Source organism: Equus caballus, chromosome 8 (genome assembly GCF_041296265.1).
Source record: "Equus caballus isolate H_3958 breed thoroughbred chromosome 8, TB-T2T, whole genome shotgun sequence".
Classification (NCBI taxonomy): Eukaryota; Metazoa; Chordata; class Mammalia; order Perissodactyla; family Equidae; genus Equus; species Equus caballus.
In genome coordinates this window covers 70223034-70246576 of record NC_091691.1, presented here as the reverse complement: position 1 = coordinate 70246576, position 23543 = coordinate 70223034, and the positions used below count along the sequence as shown (strand labels likewise).

Sequence of the window (23543 nt, the reverse complement as noted above, 5' to 3'; positions counted from 1 at the left end):
TTAAGTTTCTACTTTACAATGCAAAAAATGAGACTTCACTGATTTCCAGATAAAATCCAGAATCAGTATGGAAACCTCCCCCTACTAGTTGCTGCTAACCAACTTGGGCTTTATGTTCAAGCCAAAGACATGTAGCTCCCTAAATGCTCTATGCATTCTTTTCCTGTTCTTTATTTCCCCTTGACAACTTTTCTCAGAGGCAGCATAATAGCTATAAAAGCACTGAATGGGAGAAATTTGCCTGGGTTTGAATGCAGGCTCTGCCATTCTTAGTTGTGTAATCTTGGGCAATTTACATAGTGGTTCTGTGCCTCGGTTTCCTCATCTATAAAGTAGCGATAGTAACAGATTTGCCTCATAGATTCTCCTCAGATGCCACCTCTGTGCCTTATGTGAAATAATAAATTTGAGGACCTTACTTTCTGTTTCTCTATCCCTGGGACCAACTTCCTTATCACAGCTCTAACTGAACTGCATTATACATGTATACGAGTTTTCTAGGGCTGCCATATCACAGTACCACAAACTGTGTGGCTCAAACAACAGGGATTTATTTCCTCACAATTCTGGAGGCAAGAAGTCCAAGATCAAGATGTCAGTAGTGTTGATTTCATTCTGAGGCCTGTTCCTTTGGCTTGCAGATGGCTGTCTTCTCCCTTTATCCTCACATGGTCTTTTTTCCCTGCATTTCTGTGTCCTAATCTCCTCCTCTTATAAGGACACAAGTCATATTGGGGTAGGGCCCACCTCAATGACCTCATTTAACCTTAATTATCTCTTTAAATACCATTTCTTTAAATACAGTCATAGTCTGAGATGCTAGGGGTTAGTACTTCCACATAGGAGTTTGAGGGGGACACAATTCAGCCCATACTAAGATATCATCTCTCTCTCCTCTCTAATTATAATCTTCCAAAAGAGGAGATGTGTCTTATTGTCTGCGTGTCTCCAGCTCCTACAAGAGCATCTGGCACATAGGAGACTCTTAATAAATAGGAGCCACAAAGGGAAGGAAGTTCACACAAACAAGCTCTTCATGTCTTGAAAGGCACCAGTGATCTAAAAAAAACAGGAGAGCTTCATTTAATCAAATAGATGACTAGAGTCGGAAAAAAAAGGTGATGAATGCAATATACTGAACCAGTTGGGGCTGACAGAGACAGAGCTATAATTCCAGATCAATCGCCCCAAAGTGAAGCTTGACTTTTCTTTAATAACAGTTCTTCAATATTAATTACCCAGTAATTCCTACTTCTGTGCCTTTTTGGGTAGAAGCCAATTCTTGATGGCCTCTATAATTTTTTCCTTTTTCTTTATGTTTAATTGTATTTTAATAGGCATTTTATTCACTTAGATTAAAATAACAATATAATCAGTATAGACTAAGAAATCTCCTCACTCTTATGCCTGGCTACTCCTTTCTTAACTCCCCTCACACAATTTATGTAAATGTGAGAACATATGAAAATATATTTTCTCCCTCCTACTTCTTAAAACAAATGGTAGCATACTAAATACACTGTTCTGAACTTTGCTTTCTACACTTGCCAATATCCTGGTGACCTTTCCATATGTGTAAATAGAGGCCTTTCTTGTTCTTTTGTTCAGCTGTGTAGCATTTCATTGTGTGGATCATGTTTTATTTAACCATCCTTAAATTGATGGGTTCTGGGAATGTTTCCACGTTAGTATCACCAAGGATGCTAAAATGGATAACTATCCACATGTCATTTCAAACATATGCAGGTGTGCCTAAAGAGTAAATTCCAGGTGTGGGTTAAGTCAAAGCTTAAATGACTCTAATTTTGATGAGTATTTCCTGCTCTTCGTAAGGTAGTGCAACTTTTCACACTCTCAACAGAAATTATGAGAGTCTATTTCTACACAGGCCTACAGAGAAAAATATTATCAAACTTGACTTTTTGCCAATCTGATAGATGAAACAATGTTTCTCTGAGCTATGGACAGATAGGCAAGGCTGTATTGTCTTATAGGGTATTTGATCTGAGAGGTAAGTTTCATCTGCAGTTAGATCCTTATATCTTAATCATCTTGATTATAGTTTATTCATGATGGTAACCCTTGATGAAGTGAGTCTGTGGAGGAAAGAGATCATAGGATGGTGAGAGAGTCAGGGATCCAGTTCTGGAAATGGTGTACATCATTTTTACCCACATTCCGTGGTCCAGATCTAGTCATAGGTCCCATGGAAATACAAAGAGAGCTAGAAAATGTTATCCCAAGCTGAGCTTATACTTCCTAGAAACAATCCTATGTCATGGGAGGTAAGAAAGAATCTTTTACACTGGAATATTATTCAGCCATAAAAAGGAATAAAATTTTTCCATTTGTGACAACATGGACAGACCTCAAGGGCATTATGCTAAGTAAAATAAGTCAGAAAGAGAAAGATAAATACTGTATGATCTTACGTAAGTGCACTCTAAAAAAACTGAGCTTATAGATACAGAAAACAAACCAGTCAATTGCCAAAAGTAGGGGTGTGGAGTGGTAGAAATGGGTGAAGGGGGTCAAAACGTTCAAACTTCCAATTATAAAATCAATAAGTCGTGGGATGTAATGTGCAGTATGATGACTATAGTTAATACTGTATTATATATTTGAAAGTCACTAAGAGAGTAGATCTTAAAAGTTCTCATCACAAGAAACAAAATTTGTAACTATGTAAGTTGACAGATGTTAATTAGACTTACTGTGGTGATCATTTTGCAACGTATACAAATTTTAAATCATTATGTTGTACACCTGAAACTACTGTTGTGTCAATTATCTCCATTTACAAAAAGAATTCATAAAAAAATTTATGTAGATGCAAAGCAATTCCAATAAAAATCATAAGAGGTTTAAAAAAAAATTAAAAGGAACCTTTGGAAGACAATTGGAGGGCTCTGTCACACACAGATATATTGCTATGTTTCTGCTATTCCTGGAGCGCAAGTGCTTCACTCAAACACTGACCTTGATCACGTAAAACCATTTTTGTTAAGCTATGGGATTGTGTTATTTCTTAAAAAGCACAATTATTTCCCAGAACAATTTCTTCAAAATTGGTCACCCTCTAAGCTCATTGGCATCAATGTCCTTATCTATAAAATAAGAAAATTGAACTAGATCATTTCTAAAGATCTTCTGAGAACCAAATTCTTGGATCTGGGATTCTTATAGTTTAATGTACCTTAGACTGAAGGAGTTGTTGGCCACAAGCCAATATCTCCACTCCCACCAAACTAACTATTCACTTACTTCCTGCTTCTGTCCTTCCTGGGGTCTCCCAAGGAATATGACCTCATCTTCACAGGAGGCTAATGTTAGGGAGGTAAAGATTGGTATAGCCCCAATCTGTTTACACTTCTCAAATCAGACTCCCAATTTCCTGCTGATTTAATTATTAGTGAGCCATAATCTTACAGATTAAGGGCTACAGTTAAATCCAAGAAATACTTATTAAGTTCCACAATAAGAGTTCATAAATTGCCTACTCTGTGTCCAATACCAAATTGTACTGGAGGTACAAAGAAAAAAACAAAATTTAAACCCAGAATGAGTTTATGTGTTGATTCAAGAACTTAACATTCAGAGGATAAAGAGGTATAAAAACAGAATTCCTGAGGCTGGTCCCGTGGCCAAGTTGTTAAGTTTGAGCACTCCACTTTGGCAACCCAGGCTTTCACCGGTTCAGTTCCTGGGTACGGACATGGCACCGCTCATCAGGCCACACTGAGGTGGCATCCCATATGCCACAACTAGAAGGACCCCCAACTAATAATATCCAACTATGTACTGGGGGGATGTGGGGAGAAAAAAGCAGAAGAAAAGAAAAAGAAGAAGATTGACAACAGTTGTTCGCTCAGGTCCCAATCTTTAAAAAAAAAAAAAAGAAAAGAGTTCCTGATCCAAAAGAGCTTATAACTTCTTTCAGTATATTAGGCACATACACATGAAAAAATAACAATATAAGATTACAAATGGTTTTCTGCCAAGACGAATAAACAAGGAGATCCAACAGCAAAGTGGGAGCAATGAGATGCCTACCCTGAGCGGCTTTCGTAACATCAGGATGACATCCAAACTCTTTGTACTGTGAAGCCTGAAGGAAGCAGAAGCTCCAGTAAGCAATTCCCAACTGTGCAAAGCAAACTTGGCCTTTCCGGGGTTCTGCTGTCTAAGAGGGCTGAGGGCCAGCCTCCTTTCGTTCCTGCCTGTAATCAGCACCTTGGTCTATGATGGGAAATATGCTTGTCAATCACGTGTTCTTATCAAGAGAGAGACTAAACCAAGAGAATCTTTTCAATGATGGATAAAACTCAAAAAGATCAAAGATCATCCATGCTTGGAATAGGTAAAAATTTTTTTTAAATGCCATTAACTTCATCTCCATCCTCCTGTTGACAGTCAATTGATAGTCCAGGGCATGTGACATATGATTTCCTACTGTGTGACTTGCAGAAAAGACAGCCAGTTATGTGTAATTGGGGTAAGTTCTATTGAACCCAAGTTAGGAAACTACCCTCATACTCCATCTGTCCCCACCTTGGTCAGCAGCCATCAGGTAACACAGGTTCTGGTTATGCATGACTTTCAGAACCAGAGCCATTTTTGAAAATGAGTTAGAAATTATGTAACTGTGTGGTTTCCAAAATTATAAAGAAAGCAAGCGAGGAATCACTAACACTAGTTTATAGACAAAGAAACTGAGATGCAACTTGGTTATATTACTAGGCCAAAGTTCAGATGCTCTTAGTGAAGAAGCCAGGCCTAGAACCAAAGTCTTTTGGTTCCAATTTTGGTGTTTTTTTCTGCCCTATCTTGCTGTTGGCCTTTCTTTTACCCTACAGCAGAGAAATTGGTGGTCAACAGAACAGTATAGAAAGTAGGTCAATGTTACAACATGTAGGTCCCAAGTCTCCACATGAGGCCCAATACTTAGTAAATACTGATTAGATCTAAATGGAACTGAAGCTATCTGGTCCAGCCCCTCCCCTCCCCATTTTACAGATGACAACACGAAGAGGCAAAGACATTAGGTAATTCACACAAGATCATAGTTAAAAAGCATCCCCCTCTCCTAGTCCAGACTTCGTACTACACCATCAACTTGCTGGATATTTTGTCGCCTAGTTTGCTGCTGCAAATTCTTCCTATCACTGCTAACAATTGTTTGAAACAAACTGCATTTCTCGCTTGGATGTAGACAACTCCTTCTCAGCGACACCTCTCTCTCCTAATCATCTGCTTGCCCTTCCTGCCTTGTCACTCTGAGACTGAAAGTGATCCTTAGAGCAAAAACAAATAAGCACGCTCAGGCATGTAGGAAATCAGGCCAGGGAGCCCCACGTAGAGAGGAAGAGACAGCAGCTGGTGCTGATAAGCAGGAAGTGAGCACAAATGTCTCAAAACTGCTGAATAGAGACCAGAGTACACAATGAACAGATTGGACCTAGCCAGAAGTGGGGTGGCTGCAAAGGAAGTGTGTTTTAAGGGATCCCAAAATATGAGCTCCACTTGGAAGCTACTATTATTACTACATTGTTATATTCGATAAGAGATTCGTTTCTTTCATTACATTTCTAACATACCCAGGATGATTGGAGAGCTGGGGTTGGGGGCTATAAGTTATTTATACCTTAGTGGGATGCGATTTAATTAAATTGCTCTCCTCCTAACACATATTTGAGCTCAGACTCAGGAGGAGTTTAATAGCTGTAACTAGAAATGTGAGGAAGTAATTTTGAAAGGTGGACAGTTCTGGAAAGGGCAGACTTGCCCTGGGGAAACGCAGTGTGAGGTTTTGGCAAAACAAGAACGTTGATGCATTGGGATGTGGGATGCAGAGATGAGACATGAGAAAGGGTGAAGGTGTCCCGGAAGTGGGAAAGGCGAACTAGAGCAAGGCAGGAGGCAGCCAAAGGCACGCCCAGATAAGGTCCCCAGTTTTCCAAGTTTCAAGTCTGAGTTTGTGTTGGTTTAGAGGTCTCTTGAACTTGATGAAGATTTAAGGCCTCCCACTTCTTTATTTTCCTCCTGGATAAGGTCTGTCAGGCACTTTACTCTCCCACAAAATAAACAGAAAGGTTTATGAGGGGGAGGCAAAGCAATATACTGCCAATGAAGGCAGAGCTGCCAGACGCCCACACTCACAAGTCACTCACGGCAGCTGCCAGTAGGGAAAGAACGCTTTTAAATTGTGATTTGGCTTTCTTGGCCTCGGGAGATTTTATTAACCCCCTGTAGCAATGAGCAATGGTTTCCATTTGAGGGCAATTTCTTTTTACTGGAGGAAGAGTGTGGCTGAACCATGGTCAGAGGGTCAGGGGTCTAGAAGCCAACTGAACCCATCTCGGGCACTTTGTTGACTGATTAATATGTGATCGTTCTAAAAGGCAAGCTTGATCATATTTCCTCCCTGCTTAAGCTTTCAATGGCTTCCAGTTGGCTAACTGATAAGAGCCATGCTCCTCAGCGTGGCCTGCTAGGGCTGGGGCCTCATGGCTGAGCAACCCTTGTACCCACCTCCCACCTGAGTGAAGATGATCCTCACCCCCTCACACAGTGAATTTTCTGAAGATCCTCCAAATGAATTAAGCACTTTTCAGCCTCTAAGGCTCTGCACACTCCATTTACTCTGCCGAGAATGAGTTTCTCCTCTACGTCCTTCAATTCCAAATGTCACATCCCGAGTATAGTGAGAGGCAGGAAAGAAAGTAACACCACTCAAGCTCAGATCCTGGCTACGGTTCACTGGCTAGGCAAGGTAGTCTCTTCTTGCCTCAATTTCATCTTCTGCAAAACGGGAAGTAACAGTATAATAATAACTTCCCTCGTGGAATTGTTGTGAGGATTAAATAAATTAACCCACATAGGGCATTTAGCTGAGAGCATGGGATTTTATGAGTTCTGAAGAAATGGTAGCCATGATTCCGGGGTGCCTCTGCTAACCCAGTTATGTTGAGCTGATCATCAACTCTGACGCCACATTATCACATCTGCCACATTACATGGAGAATTTGTCAGTTGATGCCCTATTTCAATCCACAAAGAATTCGATTCGAGGCAGTTCAATTGTTTAGTTTTTTTAATTTTTAAATGAGTTCATCTTCCACGGGTTGTGAACTCCTGGAGAACAAAATCTTTATCTTATATTTTGCTGTGTCCCTAATGCCTGCTGTGACCCATGCCTGGCACATATTAGATGTTCAATAAATGTTTACAATGGGATGTAAATATTCAAGAAGAGTATGTGGAAGGGAAAGGTCATTGAACTGGCATCAGATCTGGGGGTTCACTCATAACTTTGCCTCTGATTTGTTCTTTAGCCTTAAATTACTCATATAACTTTTCTAGGCCTCATTTTCCTCATTTCTAAATTTGGGAAAAGTTGGAGGTTAGGATAATAGGTCAGAGACAGCTTGGGAAACATCCTCATGTGCAAATTAGGAACTGAAAATTTCTTCTATACTGATAGTAAAATTCAATAAAGGACAAATTTATTGTATTAACTGTTAAAATAAGTTTTAGGTTCCAAGTTCCTAGCATAGTGCCTGGTAAATCCTTAATATATGGTAGCTTTACTGTACATTATTGTTACAATATTATTTTAATGCAAACATAGCATTCTAAGTATATACAGCATATTTAATCACCTATAAATAGTAGGATGGTTTTCTCTAATGTTCTCTATTTAAAAATGCTGTAACATTGTAATGGACCTTTTTCACGTAAATTTTTGTTTACATTTATAAACATAGTATTTCTCTAAACTCTATCTTCAATGATATAAAGGTTTTCATACATGTTGTCAAACAGCTTCCCAGTAATTGTACCAAGTTTCCCAGCAGGCTTGTGTGGGATTGTTTATCTTTCTGCACTTTCCACCAGTAGGATATTTTATTGGTATTTAATCTTCACCAATTTGATGGGTAAAAAGTCCTTGCTGTTTACACTTTATTTTTTTAATTACCAATGAGGGGTTTTTCTCATATTCATTAGTTTATTGCTCCTCTTCTCTAAAATCTCTCTTCATGATCATACAAAAGCATTTAGTCAGTCAAAAGAAGAAAAATGAGGAAGATAGTGCTGTTAAAAGGTGTTTTAAGGGCTAGCCCTGTGGTGTAGTGGTTGGGTTCACATACTCTGCTTCAGCAGCCCAGGGTTCGTGGGTTTGGATCCCAGTTGTGGACCTACACACTGCTTGTCAAGCCACCCTGTGGTGGCGTCCAACATACAAAAAATAGAGGAAGATTGGCAACAGAAGTTCGCTCAGGGCCAATCTTCCTTGCAAAAAGAAAAAAAAAAAAACACAACAAAAGTGTTTTAGTTATGATGCACATAGGATAGGTTATCTGGAAAATTTTATCCCACATTGTTCCTAATCATTGACTATCTCATTTATGTTTTCTCACACAAAATTAATTCTTCCCCTCCATCCTATGTGTCTTTCTTTCTGCCTTTTCCAGGGCTTTCTTATGGTGTCCCCTCTTCCAGGAAACTCTCCTGGCTTTTTTGATGTTGCTTTTTCTCTCCAACTAAAGTGTAGGCACCTTTGATACTGGGACTGGGTTATTCTTTCTTATAACCTTGAACCCTCAATCTTATCATCGGGGCCAGGCTTGCAGCAGGTGCTCGCTGACTGAAGATGCCCTATTGTCAGTTTCATTGAGAAGAGTTCAGACTTGGGGAAGAGGATGGCAAGCAGAAACTCCCTGGCCAACTCACAGGATGAAGTGCATCCCTCCTCCAGGCCATGCCATCTGATACACTAATGATCTTCCTTCTATTTTATTGACATTACATCCTTTATCAATATTCAAGAATTGGTGGTGTAGTTCCAGTCTGAGTTCAAAGACATGAGGACCAGGAGCACAGATGATGAAACTCCCAGTCTGAGGGCAGGAATTGGATGAGGCCACCCATACTGGGGGGGAAGGGGGAGGGCATCTGCTTTACTCAGTCCATCAATTCAAATGTTAACCTCTTCCAGAAACTTCCTTAGAGACACACCCAGAAATAATGTTTAACCAGATTATCTGGGTATGCCAATCAAGTTGACACATAAAATTAACCACCACAGTCTCCTGTTATCTGTAACCAGTTGTGCTAGAATCAGGGAAGTGAGGGATAAAAATCTGATTCCCCAGGACCTAAGGCTGCCCAAGACCTAGCCATTTACCACCTCTGCAGAAGAATCTCAGAACCTGACCACAGTGCTCTATTAAGCAACACTGGTATCTTACTAAGTGTCAGCTCAGTAATCTGAATGAGAAAATTAATTGGACTTGATTCCACCTGTCATGTTTACGGTGTTGTAGGGCCTGGGGTCAATTGGCTGAGATTGGTTTGGGGACACAGATACAGTTTAGTACTTGGAGCTCTGCAGATGCCCTGTCCTCCATATGTCCTCAGAGCACAAGATGGAACCAAGGTCTAGGTCGGAGGTCCACAAAGGCTGCAGCAATTCCTGGTATGCAGAAGTAATTAAAGTCCAGAGCAGAATATTCAGCTTTCCAAAACAGGCAAATTGCTGAAAGGGGGGAAGACACATAGATGATAAACTATAGTTTTTTCATCTGCAGAATGTCGATTATTTCATCTAGGGAATTGCCCTAACACAATTAAGTATTAGTTTTACATTATCAATCAGTTGATAGAGTGGGGTGGGAAGGGAGAATATACATCACGGAATTTAAAAGTTAATATTAAAGAGCTTGACCACTGAAGATGAATTCAAAGTGAAGATGCAGCCCAACAGATTTAGCTGCAAAGGTCAGGAGAGCACTGGGTTTGAGGTCCACTTCTGCTCTGTAATTAACTATGTGACCCTGCATAGGTTACTGTCTTTCCCAGCCTCATTTCCCTCATATGTGGTTACACTCTTACTTTCAAGATTTCTTTTCTTTTAGAATCCTGACACTCAATTATTCTAGGTCTAGCCTTAACAGAAAACAATCTCTTTTATAATTTTTGTCCCTTGGTGGGCTTGTCTATAAAGCAAAGATGGTAAAACAAAAATTTTTCACCTAAATGTCATGAGACCACGGCTGTGTAAGTGCTTGGGAATGCTCTAAGTTTCCCACAAGGGTAAGGCAATGCCATCATTAGCACCATTTTGAACACTTCTAGTTTTTCAAAGGACAGGAATTCAAGGTTCTGTGTGTCACTTGACTTTGTCTTTCAGGAGAGGTTCTGGTCTTGCCTGGTCTCTCTCCAGAGAGACGAAAAGAGAAGAGCTGGTTCAGAAGAAACCTCAGTGCAACGGCTCAGACTATTTCCATATCAACAAAAGACAACATTTATAATTACTGAAAGCTTGTCAAAGAGTTTTCTCAAACATTGTTCCATTGTGTCTTCACAGCACTGAAGATCCTTATCCAACTTGCTAGTGATGAGAAAGCTGAAGCACTACTTTCCTAAATTCACTCTTTTCTTCAGAAGACTTGGAATTAAACCTGAAAGTCCTAACACATGGACTGCATTGGCCAGGAAATGACAGGGCCCTGATGTCCACTCTTGAATGCCTTACTTCCCGTCACATATCAAGTCCTTCCCTACCCCCTTGAGGGCAGAATCAATCCCTCCCTCCTTGGGGATTCCATAATTTATCACAAGTTTTGTTAATAAAACACATCCACATAGTTATTATCTTCTTCACTGGACTACAAGGTTTTTAAGCCCAGAAACCACAGTTCTAGCCATAGTCCCTGACACAGTGGTTAACACGAACTGGGGCTCATCAATGGTTGTGGAATAAATGACTGACGAAAGGGCTATCAAAGGTTTAGAAGAGTGAGGAACAGAAAGGGGGGTTAAGGAAGAGAGAAAAGGAGGTGGAGAGAGAAGGAGGAGGGCGAGACTGGCTGGCTGGTGCCGTATCTGACCATGTTTCAAAGCCAAAAAAGCCCACTGTAAATGTTTAGCTACTGAGTTTGCCTACCCACATTCTGTTCACCACCGTTAATGAGAACAGTTGAGAGTTGATGTATTTGCAAACATTCCCACCCAAACAACAAAAACTAGCAAAAATGAAGAGGCTGTCCCAGCATTTCTGTTAGTCATTTACCATGGCTGTCCAGAGTGCACTATATTTTCCACAGATAAGACACAAAATACTCTCATTTCCTGGGGTAGAACAAAAAGCCCAATAATTTAACCAGAAATGGGGAACAGGGGACAACAAAGACGATGGCTATCATCTTGTCAAATACACACACAAAAGAAATTCCGTAACCTTATATATAGGCTTAGTGGATTTTGTAAGAGAAAACTGAAATACTCATAATCGTAAAAAGTTATGAAGTACCTCATTCACCCATTCTTTCCCCTCCATCTGTGCCTCATACATAGTCCAGTGCCTGGCATATAGCAGGCGCTTGATAAATAAGTGACTGAATTGAAGTATGTGCAAACAAAATCAGAATAGATAAGAACATTAACTTATTTGAGCAGATGTTTTCTTGTTCTATTTAAATACTATTACTCTTTACACACTTATACTGAAGTGATGTCTCAGTTTCCCCAAAATGGTCAGTATCTACTAAGAACAGGTCAACAGTTCATCTGAAAAAGACGCAGAATGAAGCAAACCGAATTTTATTCTATGCACATTCTCACACAATTATTGGAGAGTAAACACTTACTTGACCAGATTGTAATTATTTACACTTTAATTGCATCATCAATATGCATTCGTTCAAGTCTTTTTTTAAATTTTTATATATGGAGAATCTACTCTGTGCTGGAGCCCATGTGGGGCACCAGGCATACAGTACAGTCAGAAGACAGAGGTGGTCTCTACTTCTATGTTAGTGGAGAAGATAGTGATTTCTTACACTTTTTTTTTTAATTACAAGGAAAAATTACAATAGCATTTAATTAACCCTACATGTTCCTTTGATACTATAAGCATATTATACATTCCCATAATTCTTTGCCCTTATGTAAAAGGGACAACCAACTTCACTTTCTTCTTAATGATAAATATATCTCATGTTCCTGGGAAGAAATTAGGTTGTTCAGGCCTTCACACCCTAGAAGGCTATACCTCACTATCACATGCTATAAAAGTTCTAGTTTACCGCATTTCACTGCTTTGAAGAGAACCTCTCCCTCCTTGCAAATTTGTGGGAAATTCAACTTTGATTTAAACTACCTTAATACCTAAAATTCACCTATCAACCGACCTATATTCCAACACATAGAATCTCCAAACAGCATTACTTATACAGTGGTCAAGTGGCAGATGATATTTGTTGTTCAGGTCATAGACACAGTCAGAAGAGGTACTTTAAGCGGTTAAGATGAAAACCTGTACACTGAAGAAAAAATGTATATGTCTTACTCAAGAGGTAGAGTTTTCCAGATTACTAATAAATTGGTTATATTGTTTCCCAGCCCACATCAGATGAGAAAGAGCTAAGAAAAGGGTGCAGGAAGGAACAGCCAGATGCAGACACAATGACAGCAACAAGTTGTGAAGAGCCTAAACAATAATCCTGTTAACAGGCAATGAGTGCTTGTTGTGTGCCAGCTACCCTACTGAGCCCTTGATTTTCACTCCTCTCAACAAGCCTGTGAGGCAGCTACTACCATAAGGTATCTACTACATGCCAGAAATCTACATAAATGTTCTTTAATCCTTACAACAATTTGGCATTACTGTCAAAGGTTAATCATTAAGGTTAACCCTAGTTCAAATCTTCCCCTTTGGTAAAGTTAAATTCCAAGTAGAAGAAACAAGATCAAAATCTAGCCAAAATGATACTTTCACTACTATTTATAAAATATACTCCAAAATACACTTTAAATTTAAAGCTATTGGGATCCCTAAAATTACCTAGTCTGGCTACTTCATCTTATAGAAAAGTAAAATGGAACCAGAGAAGTGACATAACTTCCCCAGGACGTAAAACCAACTATGGCAAAGCTTGATAAGGACTTTGTGTGGAAAAAGTCCTGACTATGGAAACAGCATGGGCCTTTGTGATGAATAAAACTCATCTTCCACATTGTAGCTGTGTAACCTCAAGCAAGTTTACTTAACGTTCCTGTAGCTTGGTATTCTCAGTTGATGAAAGTAAGGATTAAAGTTATTTTTTGTCAGAGTATTCTGAGAATTAAAAGAAGTAACATGCAAAGAGCTCCGAGTCACTCTTCCACTCACAATACGGTGGGCACACGAAGTGGCACAGCTGCCAGAAGGAAATTTGTCAGGGTCTGCTAAACTATAAAACGCACAGATCCTTCAACATAGGAACTCCACCTCTAAAAGCATAGCCCATCAGCAAATATATGTTCAAGGATATTCACTGAAGCTTTAACTGTAACAACAATAACGAAAATAATTGTCTCAAGCCAGCCCTGACAGCCTAGTGGTTAAAGTTCTGCATGCTCCACTTCAGCAGCATGGGTTTGGAACCCCACCACTCGTCTGTCAGTAGCCATGCTGTGGCAGCAGCTCACATAGAAGAACTAGAATGATTTACAACTAGAATATACAGCTATGTACTGCTTTGGGGAGGAAAAGAAAAAGGGAGGAAGATTGGCAACAGATGTTAGCTCAGGGTGAAACTTTCCCAGCAAGAAAAAAATGCACAAATAATAATAATTAAGTCTCTACCAAGAGGGAAATGCTAAAAAAAGAATGAGATAGATTTTATAGAAAGTAACCATGGTAAGCCTTTTGAAATACATTAAATAAAAAAATGCCATTTAATAATATGTGGACTGGAGTTTTGAACCCATTTATGGCAAAACAGAGCATAATATAAATATGTATATGTATATATAGATCAAATTGTTAAGAAACCTCTTATGAGGGCTTTGGTGTTTGGAGAAAGAGGGAAATCAAGATAATTTTGACCTTTTATTCTATATTCCTCCTTATCTTTTAAAATTTCTATCATAATACATTTACCTAATTTTTATAATAGAAAAAATTTAGAATGGCTAGCATATAGTGCATACCAAAGAAGTGTTTTCTTCTGTCCATATACCTCTATTCTTAGTGCTATAATTATTATTATTATAATTGCTATTGCCATCATTGTCATAACTTCAGACACAATTTTAGAAAACAAATACTGTTTCAGGGACTACTCTCTGCCCCATTAGAGAGCTTTTCCATAGAGCTTCAGATCTGGCTGTCCATTTATGACCTGCACTAAAGGTCTATATCCCCAAACCTGAGCTAGGGGATTAACAAAGGTTAATAAAAACACATAAAGGAAAGGTAGGGGCAGTTTCCTTCATCTCTGTTTGTGGTGTCATTTGTCTCCCTGTTAAATTGCAATAAAGACAATAAAAGGAAATCGGCTGTGAAAAATGAAAGAGCCCTCTATTCATAAAAACAGTTCAAATGAGAAAAGCCTTTTAATGGAGAAGGGACCACTACCATGCAAAGCAGCGAGTGGGAGAGGGACACATAAAACCCTTAAGACAATTCATTAACCACAAATTATTGTAGGCAACTTTAATTCTTTCTCCCAAATCATGTTTATGTTCTAACCATCAGCATGATGGATGCCTAGAATCAAATTCTCTCAGACTGATGTCTCTGCTGCCAAGACAGTAGGCAAAAGCACTATGTTTGACTATAGGATTTTCCCTACTGATATGAGAGTCCTTAGAAGAAAGGTAGTCCCGTAATGGGCACGAGGATGGAGACAATGTGGTTCACCAACAGATCTGACGTTGCATTCCACTTCAACCAACTCATCTTCCTGAATGAATAAATTGATGATCTTATGAAAGCTAACCACCTCATCTCTGAACCACCTCATCTCTGGACCACCTCATCTACAACGAGGATAATATATGCCTTGCTTATCTCTCATAGCTGTTATGATGCGATACTTAGATGATAAAAAATAAAATATATGGCATCTCCAAATTTTTCCCTTTAAATCATGCCAGCCACTCAGAGACCACACAATCAGCACCCCGTTAAAAGAACAGGCCTGTTCCCAGCAGTAATTATGGACCCCTCACTTTACCACCACCTCTCCTTTCCCCTTTCCTCTCCATTCCTGAATTTGCATAATCTCAAATTAAACAGTATATTGAACAGCTCTGCACGTGATGGGAACAATCACAATTTTACATTTTTATCCCTCTGCTCTGGAGTCCCAGCCCCTGGAAAAATTTTGGCAGACTCCTTTCTGTTGAAATTGACCCATTTTAAATTTGTTTTTAGCTTCTGTGTGACCCACCATTGCAGGGAACATCCCTGAAAGCCATTCCAGTGGTCTTTTAGGAACTTGAGACATCTCACTTTAAGTATTGAGAGATTCAGACTAATCTCTTCACTCTTCTTTCTCTCCATCCACAATCTACTCTTTGGAAGGTGAATGAGAATTCACCTGCAGAAATTCATATTCAGAAATAGGACCCTGCGACTTGGCAAGAGTTTTAATTGGCAAAGAAACATTCAGTCATGTTCACTAGATTAGACTAATTCAGGCGTGAGAGAGGGTCAATTGGGAAGGATTTTTATCACAAAGCATCAAAGACAAGAAGTGCCCACAACTAGGTTCTAGAAGATCTACCTCAATTCTGTATCAGCTAGCTTCTAAGAACAAGTGGAAGAGGTTCCCACTCAGGGACATCACTTTCTCTACAGCTACAGGTATTACTGAGAGAATTGGACAAAAATCTAAAGTTTTCACAAGGAGTTCCTTCTTTGGGGGCATATTGGGGCCCAGCACACTCTGGAGCTGTCATCTATAAGCCAGGTAAATTTCATAATCTTTCTCATTAAGGATCTCCTTCTTCTGCAGTGTTGGTTTGACTATTATGAAAAATGGCAAACTGGAAGTGTTTGATATGCAATATTAACCCAAGCTCCATCTTTTCTAGCACAGCTAAGTAAAGTTCATTTTACAAATAGAGGATTTGAATCACTAGGCTGTCAAACAGACAATGTTTCTGAGGGAAAAAAAAAAAAAAACCCAACACATTAACAGCACTGCCCTTAGGCATAACTGCTTTACAGATTCAGATAATGCCTGGTTAGCTACGACTACATCCCTGATATACCATGAGTGTCAGTTGCCTATTTGTAAAATAATTAGATTGACTTTTATCATCTCTAAGATGGCTTCCAGACCTAAAATTCCATCACTCTGTAGGATGCTGATTTATTTTAAATTTATCTTATAGGGTTTTTTTGGTAATTTAGGGGCTTGTTCATCTGCAGGAAGTACAAAACTGGTTGACTCCATTGCAGCCTAGGTTGGCTATCTCTTCAAGAGAGCTGAGGTCAGGTACCATAAATTTGAGTTTACATTCAAAAAATCTAAGGAAATCTATAAGAACAGCACATCAATGTCCTTTACTTCCTAAGGGCATTCTGCCCCATTTTTTTTATTGGTGAAGGTATTAGAGTATTTTATTGATAATGATTTTCACGAGAATGCAAGCTTCATAAGGTCAAAGTTTTTTCTATTTTGTTTCCTCCTCTCTCCCATTTTTAGAAACAGCTCTGAGATGGAATTGACATACTCTAAAACTCACAACTTAAAGTGCACAATTCAATTTTTCTTAGTCTAATCACAGAGTTGTAGACCTATCACAAGGCCTTCACTTGGGGTCATGAGAAACTTTTGGGTTTAGGTAGTGGTGGTGGTTGTACATCATTGTGAAGCTACTTAATGCTACTGAATCATATGCTTTAAAATGGGGAGAATCGCAAATTTTATATTATGTGTATTTTACCACAATTAAAAAATGCAAAAAGACCTCACTGAAGCACTTTTTAACATTATTCGTGTTTCCATTCTGCAGCTCAAGTATCACTGTTCAATGTTGAATAGATTCTGGAACACCAAGCAATAGAATAGATACATTTGAAATAACTTGGACAGAGGTTTTCTCCAGGCAATGGAATTAGAGATGATTTCCCCTCTTCTTTATATATATTTTCTAAAATAAGTAGGCATAACCTTTTGGACAGAAAATAGAGGCATTATTTTTTAAATCTGAGAACACATGTGATTACCACTTTTACAGGAAGGATCTCAAAGGACCTTTAAGTATGAGGAGAATATTAACCATTTGGGGATATTGCCTTGGGTGTCTTTTCTTATGGCATTCCAGAGTGTGTTTTTATGTTTATGGTTTATTTATAAAGTGTAACATTTTGCATTTATCCTGCATTTCCTATACAAACTACACCATTTGGTTTCTAAAAAATCTATAGACATAATTCAGAAATGCATCTATTCGTACATCTATATATTTAATTTTAGTTGTATAAACAATTAAGTTAGAACAGCCCCATTTTGCAACTTTTAGTTAATGCATCTAGTCATTGACCATCAACAGCTGTTAAAAGAGAGGCAACCAGACAATAAGTGGCTAGTAATGGAAAACCGAAAAAAACATACCAACATTTATCAAGTAGCATTGCCAAAAAAAGACCCTACTGGATCTGATTAAACCACTACACTCAATCTCCAATTTATAGGATATATAAAGACCAGAGAAACATATTAAGTAACTCCATGGGGTATGAAACCATCAAAATCCAGAACATGGAAAACTCTGCAGGACAAATGCCCTGATTCTTTGATGATAGTAAGAAATTATTTTTACTTGTGACAATGCAATTGGGGTTATTTTTTAAAGTATTACCTTTTGGAAATATACACTGAAAACGTTTACAGATGAAATAATTTGATTTCTGGGATTTGCTTCAAATAAATATTCAATGGTGGTAAGTGGATGGAGGTGTTAACGAAACAATATTGTCATGAGTTTGTACTTTCTGAAGCTGAATGGTGAATACATGGGGATTATACTATTATTTCTACTTCTGCATATGATTGAATTTTCCATAACGATTTTTTTAAAGAAAAATAATTTAATTTTTTTAAAAAATTGAGTGGTGAGGAGGGGGCACTTGGAGGTGTTTTTATTATTTGATTTATTTTTATTCTTCTGAGTTTGGAGAATATACAAGATATAATTCATGCTTAAGTAAAATTCTCTAGCTAGGTTCCTCCATTTACCACTGTCATGTGTATAAACCGAAGGAGAAATTTTTCTATGACCTGCATTCCTGGAATCACAGAGATGTGATATATCCAGAACACACTTCATGGTCTATATCCTGATGCCATGTGGCTCTCTCATAAATGGGAAGCAGCTATAAAATGGCAGAAAATACCCAATTTTACAACTGCTTTTGAAAATCTTTAATATTCCATATTTTAAGAGTAGATCAGTACATCTGACATAAAGTTGGAATGTAAACTGCATCAGGTTTTGAGCAGAATTATGGTGTAATAAAAATGGGCAGGAGAACTGGACAGTGGAATAGCTCTCTGAATCTCATTGAAATGTGCTGTATTATCAATCATAGATATAAAACACTGCATGTTTAAGGATTTGGCAAGGTAGAATACACAGATTTTTTTCCAGGACAGGCAGATCTATCCTGACTCATATAGCAAATACCATTCAAATATAAAGCATCAAAAAATCAGCATCACCATTATATAATAAAACATGCTGTACAGTGCAAGAAACCTTAAGCCTCTTTACGTAACCATATTTGTGATCATGTCAGTATTATTCTGAGAGAGGTGTATGTATATTGTGAGATAAAGTGAGTAATTACATTGGTGTTATTAAGAACCAGGACTTTTGGCATGGGAGAAAGAACGTACAGATGTAAGGTCAAAAAGATTACATTTTTTAAAACCCTGCAATCCTAAATTTTAATCGCCAGGATCAGTGTGAACTTGATATATTTTATCATTATATATAAAAACAGCAGCTAAACTGATAGCAATCAGTTCTCCCAGCAACAAGATGATGGTCTGTAAGTATAGTTTCCTACTAAAAGAACCAAGAAAAAGGTCTTACAGCTAAGAAAGAGTGAAGAGGTCAACAAATCCTCTTCCTAGCCCCGCAAAAAAGGATAAAACTGGACAAATTTATCAAAAACCACCATTTTGAGACCCTGAAAAAATTGACCAAACACAAGCAAATTAAGAAGTGTTTATTTATGAAAAACTCCTAGTCCTTCAGCTAAAATCAAAGTATGTAGCCTTCTTGTCTGAGGTTAAAAATCACCCCCCACCTCCAGCTTGATCAGTGATAATGGCAATGTTGCCAATGTGGGGCTGTAGGATACCAATAGCTTTGCTGCCAGATAAAATGGCCCCAATTTCAGGGACAGGATAAAAATCTACAGCAGGCTGCATTGTTAGTAGGAAATAAGTGGGAAACTGACAGCTCTACTAGCCTAAGTTTGTGGTACTAGTTGGAGCAAGAGGTGAACTAACCATAAACTTAGTGGAGAGATCTTGGAAGTGAGAGAGTCATAGAAGAGATGATAAACTCCTCATGCATCCCTGACAGACTGTATGTGCATCACATACAGACTATGCACATTTGTAGGACATACCCAAGAGAGTTGAGTTGAAAGTAAAAGCCAAAGAAGACTTGAGAACTGGCTAAATATTGCATGTGCTCTCCAATCTACACAAAGATCAATCAGTAGAGGGAGGAAGATTTAGGGTTTAAGGTATTTGAGACAAGTCATTGGCTGACCATTAAGCTATGCAGATACTGGAGTGGCTCCTACGAAGCCAGGCTAAACAACGAAAAAGAAAAAGTCTAAGCAGAGACACAAGTAGCTACACACTGCAGGAAAGATAAATTCTATAGCTTAAGTCCAGGTAAGTTACAGACAACAAAACAACAAAAACAATAGCACAGAAAAGTAAAGTCAGAGTACAAAATTAGTATATTATCTAAAATGTCGATTTTTAACAAAACATTAAAGTATATGAAAGAAAATAAAAACAGGAAAATGTGACCCATACTTGAGGAAAAGAGCACACTGAAACTGACTCTGAGTAGACCTAGATGTAGAATTTAGCAGCCAAAAATTTCAATGCAGATTATAAATATGTCCAAAGAATTAAAGGAAATTATACCCAAAGTAGTGAATGCAAATTTGATAAGACGAATCAGCAAATAGGGGATCTAACTAGAGAAGTAGAAAGTATGAAAATTTCCACTTGGATCTTTAACTTGAAAAATGTAATGAAAATGAAAAATTCACCAGATGGACTCAACAGATTTGTGATAGCAGGAAAAAGAATCGATGATTTTGAAGATTGAAAAATAGAAATTATCTCATCTAAATAGAAAGTAGATTAAAGAAAACATAAGGTAGATTCGGAGACTCATCAGAAAATCATAACTTACCAATATACGTGTAATGGCAGTCCCAGAAGGAGAGAAAGTGGCAGAAAAGCATATTTGAGAACAGGTTTCAGCTCTGATATGAAAAAATCATGGAAGTCATTATTCCCATCCTTAAAAGAAAAAAAAAAAGTTGAGCAAACTGAAAATCAGTGACTTTTCTTAGACTCAGAACTGTTTATCATAGGCAAATCATCACCGTGAACCTGGAGAGAGAATTAAATCCAGAGAATTACAGCCAGTACTGGCATACCTGAAGCAGAAGTCATGGAAGCAATAAACTGGTAGGATTTCTTAAATGGTAATTTTGATGAACTGCTGGAGCCTTGAGACTAGTTTGAGAGTGAGAAACTCCTGGGGATTGCAGCCTTAAAGGGACCTCCACACTTTGCTTTTTTACCATCACGAACCCAACCATGCTTTTACAGTGAAGAGCTAACAAAGATCTTCTTGTAGCTCTGACAGAGGAAGTGGGTAAAAGAAACTATTGCGAAACATATCCAGAGCATTCTTCATAACAAAGGCTTACTCTCGAGAGGGAAAGTTTTTATCCTACCTGAGGGAAAGATATTTTTCCAATTCCAGCCTCCTCTAGCCTTCCTCACTCATCTAAGGGAGGAAAAAAGTCCCAACAAGCTCTTTTGTAGATATCAACAAATGGATTCTGAAATATATTTTCTGAAAGGGAAAAAATCTAGAATCACCAACACAGCATTGAAGAGGAAGGTCAAAGTTAGCATACTGATAGTACCCAATTTCAAGACTTACTATAAAGCTACAATAATTAAGACAGCATGGTATTAGCAAAAGAACAGACACGTAGATAAACAGAATAGCGAGCTCAGAAAATAGACACACATATATAGTCAGCTGATCTTTGACAAAAGTGATTCAACAGAAAAAAGGTAGTCTTTCATCCAATGGTGCTGGAACAAGTGGACATCCACATGCAAAAAAAATGTAGGTGTGAACCTTACGTCTTTCACAAAAATTCAAAGTAGACCATAGATCTAAATTTAAAACATAAAACTAAAACTTCTAGAAGTAAAAAGACTATCTAGATAACCTTGGTTTAGAAATGAGTTTTCAGATACAATATCAAAAGTATGATCATGAAAGAAAAAAATGATAAATTGGACTTTATTAAAATTAAAAATTTCTGCTCTGTGAAAGACAGTTTAAATGAAAAGACGAACCATAGACTGGAAGAAAATATTTGCAAAGCACGTATTTGATAAATGACTTGCATCCAAAATATACAAAGAACTCTTAAAACTCAGCAGTAAGAAAACTCAATTGAAAAATGAATAAAAGATCCAAAGATTCTTCACTAAAGAAGATAAACAGATAGTTAATATGTATATGGAAAAGATACTGAATATCACTTGTCATTAAGGAATTGTAACTTAAAATAATGAAATACCACTACACAGCCATTAGACTGGCTAAAATCCAAAACTCTGACAATACCAACTGCTGGCAAGGATTCAGAGCAACAGGAACTCTCATCCATTGCTGGTAGAAATGCAAAATAGTACAGCCACTTTGGAAGACAGTTTGGCAGTTTCTTATGAGCCAAACATAGGGTTAGCATACGATCTAGCAATCTCACTCTTAGGTATTTACTTCAAGAATTTGGGGTAAACATGGCCACGCAAAAGCCTGTGTATGAACGTTTATAGTAACTTTATGCATAATTGCCAAAAACTTGAAGTAACCAAAATGCCCTACTATAAGTAAATAGATAATGAAACTGTGGTATATCCATACAATGAAGTATTACTCAGTGAGGAAAAAATGAACTATCAAGCCATGAAAAGGCATGGATGAGCTGTTATGTATATTGCTAAGTGCAAGAATGTGAAAAGAGTTTAAAAAGACTGGATACTCTGTAATTCCAATTATTTGACATTCCAGAAAAGGCAAAATGATAAAAACTAGCAAGGTCAGTAGTGCCAGAGTCTCAGGGAGATAAACAGGAGGGTTGAGCAGATGAAGTACAGGGCATTTTTAGGATGGTGAAATTACTCTGTATGATACTGTAGTTGTAGACACATGACACTAGACATTTGTCAAAACCCACTGAATTTTATGGCACAAAAGAATGTACCTTAATGCATGCAGATTTTTAAAAATCATTTAGGATATTAGAAAAATCCCAGCATGGAATATAGAATGCAATGAAACAATCCAACTATATTACAAATGTATGACATAACCTCATTGAGTGGGGTTTTGGAAAAGGGTGCTGACCTAGGCAATTTTGGAAAGGAGTGGCAAGTGTAAAACTAAAAGCAAAAGAGACTGTACATAAGCACGGTACGCTAATTATACCCCATGGGGGGATGAGTTAATACTGACACTGATATACACATATACGGGATTTGAACAATTAAGCAAAATGAATAGTAGATAGTGGGAGACAGGTTTCTCACTATTGCAGTCAAAGTTTACAAATAAGCATGTGGAAAAGGCTAGAATGATCCATATAGTAATGGATTGGAGGTGGAGACATCAGCATGAACTCAAGTTTACCTCAATATAGATATAGATGGTTACATATGGAAATATTTCTAGACAGGCGCATATACATGTGCTAGTATACACACATATTTCCTTGTTCTATTAGCCTACAGGGCCTAGAAGCAATGATACCCTCGTAACAAAGAGTATATCTAGCACTCAGATCTTGGTTTCTAATATCATTCTCAAAAAAAAAGAAACAAGGGGCTGGCCCCGTGGCAGAGTGGTTAAGTTCGCGCGCTCCGCTGCAGGCGGCCCAGTGTTTCGTTGGTTCGAATCCTGGGCGCGGACATGGCACTGCTCATCAGACCACGCTGAGGCAGCGTCCCACATGCCACAACTAAAAGGACCCACAACAAAGAATATACAACTATGTACCAGGGGGCTTTGGGGAGAAAAAGGGGAAAAAATAAAATCTTTAAAAATAAAAAATAAAAAAAATAAAATAAAATAAATAAAAAAAAGATCCAGGCCTTCTTAGAGAAATGGCTGATGAACCTGGAGCATCTTGTAGTGCCACAAAGAAAATGTTTGCACAAAACAACCCTACAGGGCCAGCCCTGGTGGTCTAGTGGTTAAGTTCAGCATGTTCTAGTGGCCTGCATTTGTTTGGTTCCCAGGAACCAGGCCTACAGCACTCTGTAGCAGTCGTGCTGTACTGGCGGCCCACACACTAAAAAATAGAGGAAAATTGGCACAGATGTTAGCTCAGGGTGAATCTTCCTCAGGAAAAAAATAAAAAAGCTACAATGATGAAGTATGTCAAAGGGACATAGGAACCAACTGAAGGA

The 23543-nt window shown here is 38.2% G+C and overlaps 1 long non-coding RNA gene across 9 annotated transcripts in view; it reads right to left on the bottom strand.

Annotated features, from left to right (window-relative positions):
* LOC138925399 (uncharacterized) overlaps positions 1 to 20676 on the bottom strand; it is a 235920-nt gene extending 215244 nt beyond the window's left edge. For all 9 annotated transcript variants that reach the window (XR_011441506.1, XR_011441501.1, XR_011441503.1 and 6 more), the window contains exons 1-2: positions 20483 to 20676; positions 20233 to 20342 (exon numbers count right to left, since the gene is read on the bottom strand). This is a non-coding gene — a long non-coding RNA (uncharacterized lncRNA). The remainder of the gene's footprint in view (positions 1 to 20232; positions 20343 to 20482) is intronic.
* Between the last annotated feature and the right edge of the window lie 2867 nt (positions 20677 to 23543).